Below are 3,590 nucleotides of genomic sequence, written 5' to 3'. Positions count from 1 at the left end.
TGTGCTTTTAATCACTGTACCAGCTGTCAATTTTTTTGTACAATGCCTCTTGATCTTGGTCATTATTTGAATCAGCTCCTACCATTGATATCAACATTGCACATTTCCTGACTTTCCTAGTAGCATTTTCACATATGTACACTGAATATTATGGTCTATTTGCTCACCTACCTACTCCCTATTCCTCTGGTTCTTCCCTAATTTCCTTAATACCTATGTCCTGCCGACAAAATGTGCTTCATTTCCTTCTTGTGTTAATTCTTTATATGGCTAGTTAATTAAAGAAGTTATGTCATGGAATTACTTCCATATATAAAGATATATTTACATATCTACCCTACTGTGAACATTAATCATATATATATACATATATATGGACATGTGTGTGTTCTCTCTTTCATATTGCATTATCATGTTTAGATTTACTTTTCACATATGATGGAACACATGCCCCTTTCTATTTCTGAACTAGACTTAATTCAACATAATGTCTTACACGTGGGTGTACGGGTGTGTGTGTGTGTGTGTAAGTTGTGTGCTAGAACAGAGGAATGAACTCAGTGCTTCATGTACTGTTTTTCATTTTTTTCATGAAGGCTAACCCTTTACCACTTGATCTCCACATTACTTCTCACATCTTGCTGATTAGAAATAATTTTCATCAATACCTAGGATTCTAGATGTGAATCACTAGCGCAGAGTTCAACATATCTGTGTACTTTAAAGTTACTTTCCATTAATTTATTTTTTAAACAAAATTATTAATAAGGTGCAAAACTTTAAATAAGCCTGTTTTCTCAAATTCTTAGATTTTTATATCTCAAAATTTCATAGTATCACCAATCCAGTGTCTTCCTCTCCTCCTCTAACACCTGAAAGGTCAACAAATTAAACATTTTTAAATATTACTCCACTCCTTCCACTCTCACCTGTGGAAACCTATAGAGGCTCAGCAAAGTCCCAAACTTGGCAGATGTTATTGCTGATGGTCCTGTAAGTACTGCTGTATACTTGCTGTGTCCCATACATATGTAATTGAGAGTGTTGTTCTTCCCAAAGAGGCAAAGAATGGCACTTTTTAATTCATTCCCAACATCTAATTCAAAATTACAGAACTCAAACCCCAGCGTCAAATTATGTAAAAGATGAGGGTTTTTGTTGATCTCTTCAATAGCAAAAGTCAAGGCCAAAATAAACTGGTAGTTCTTGAAGATAAACCTGTGTAACAACCATAGAAATGTAAAAGGAGTATTTCCAAACTTCCAACTTTAGTGAATTGAATGCTTGCTTTGCTGCCAATGAATATGCCAAAACATTATGCCAAATTGGAGTAGAATGTGAATATAAAGTCTTCTGCTTATAGATGGTATTAGGAAAGGACATGAAAGAAATTTATCTTGAGTGAGATTCAGAAACTTACTTCAGCTGAGAAAGACCTTGCTTAGTCTCCATTATCAAAAGCACCAAAACAATAACTTGTCCATGAAACATGGGATAGACTTACATGAGACATCAAATATTCTATTGTCTTTGTCTTCGCGGAACTAGCTGTAGGTATATGAAAAATCTTTTGGGTCACCCTCTTTAAGATATAGGGTTCTATGTCAGGCAAGTCTAACAAATACCCAATTTAAGGTAATCTTTCAGAAGCAAGGTCTGATTGAAAGAAGGTCCTATAGCCTGCTCTACTCACAGACCCAACATAATGAACAGCTAGCTCTTCCTGAGATAAAACCAAAACAAGAGCTCAAATATCACGGGAGGGAATTCTATTCTTATTTATGTAACAACCTAAAAAGGATGCAGCCAACTCGAAGTAACTCATTATGGACAGAGGAACCTTCTACACAGGGAATGACAAATAAATTATGAACAAGCTTTACATGGAAATCTCCAGTACGCCATGATAAATACCATGGTATACATGATAAAATACCAGTGTAAAAGGCATGGGCCACTACCAGGTTCCCAATATTTTTAGACTGAGATCCGGGAAATACAAGAAAACAAAGGAGTAAGGAGACTGAAAGTACTTTGTTTTCTCTGTTATGTCTGTATGTGCAGTGGTGTGTGTTTGTGTGTGTGTCTGTATTGTGTGTTTGTGTACATTCTAAAGAAATTAATCTGAAATCATCACATATTCTTTGAAAAAGGAAACAATGGAATCAAGATGGAAATACAAATAAGATGATGAGTTTGTTCTACATATACTGCATGCATACCCAAAACTCTACAGTGGAAGCCTACGATGTTGTAAATAACTTCTAAACAGAAGAAAATAGTGATATTGAAGAAAATCTAATTGAACATACACATACGGAGGAGTAAACTGAAAGCAAGACTTAACCCTTGAGGAAAAGGTTGACTACAGTATTTAATAAAGCAAATACTGATGGTTGAGGCTTGCTTTTTTAATGGTTGAGAATGCCTAAAAGTAATAATGCTTTTCCTAAGAAATGCATGAAGTTCTACCAGTAAGTGCTTGAGTGGGTAAAGGAATAATATCTCAAAGCCACAGGACAGGTTGATGCCAATAAACTCTCCTATCAGTGGCCCTCAGTGAGTGTAAGCAAGTGCCATCCATGCAAATGCACCCTAAAGGAAACCAGGAGTATCTATATAGCACCTCACATCCAATAGACTGTCATCAAAGGAACAAAAAGTGACATGTCCAGAACAGTATGTTGAAGTGAATGAATATACAAGATGAAATAGAAATTTTAAATATGTATTTACACATTATACAACCACTGAACTATGGTTAGCAGACTTGAAGGTAGTCCTTAATACAATAATAGCTGAAGATTTAATGGAGTGATGATGGAGAAAAAATCAACAGGGAGGCACCAGAATTAAATTTCACACTAGTTTAGGAAAGCCTGACACCCACCAACAGAAAAGTTCATCCAACTTCTGAATAAAACTTCTCTCATCAACATACTAATGTTCTCCAGGAGAAATTCTGAGATGGGACACAAAGTAACCAGATTTTTCAAATGTTGAAAGTGTATGGAGCCCTTGCAGACACACACTGTGGTAAAGCTAGAAATTAACAAGGAAAATATACACATAACATGAAATTCAAATGAATTATTCATCAATCATAAGTAAATAGTATCATACTAACTAAAAAGTTTGCAGTTTAATGAAATGATTAACACATGGTAAAGTGAATTGTTTTTCCTACACAAATTTCAAGAAATATACAGACCACTGGAACAAATGAAACTGAAAACCAGATGGATATTGAAAAAGGAGGAATAAAAGAAAACTGTAAACTTTCTTTAACTCAAGAGGACAGATACTAAACTAAAGAACTTGTACTGCTTCTCAAGGAATGAGAAATGAGGTTATATTTTTTTCTGTACTGTTTGTTGTTCTCACTTTTCCCTCTTTTTTGGGGATGTTCTTTTTTCTTTCTTTTCTTTCTTTCTTTCTTTCATTTATCCTTCATTTATTCACTCTTCCCACTATTTTTGATTTCTCTATGCTTTCTCTAGTGTAAGCTTATCTGATTGGGGAATGGGAATGGAAAGCACAGAATGGAAGAGACAAAGTCAATCAATTTAGCAGTGGTATCTATTAGACAC

The sequence above is a fragment of the Perognathus longimembris genome, chromosome 27 (genome assembly GCF_023159225.1).
Source record: "Perognathus longimembris pacificus isolate PPM17 chromosome 27, ASM2315922v1, whole genome shotgun sequence".
NCBI classification, from domain to species: domain Eukaryota; kingdom Metazoa; phylum Chordata; class Mammalia; order Rodentia; family Heteromyidae; genus Perognathus; species Perognathus longimembris.
The sequence above is the reverse complement of the archived record's forward strand: the minus strand, read 5'-3'. Positions refer to the sequence as shown.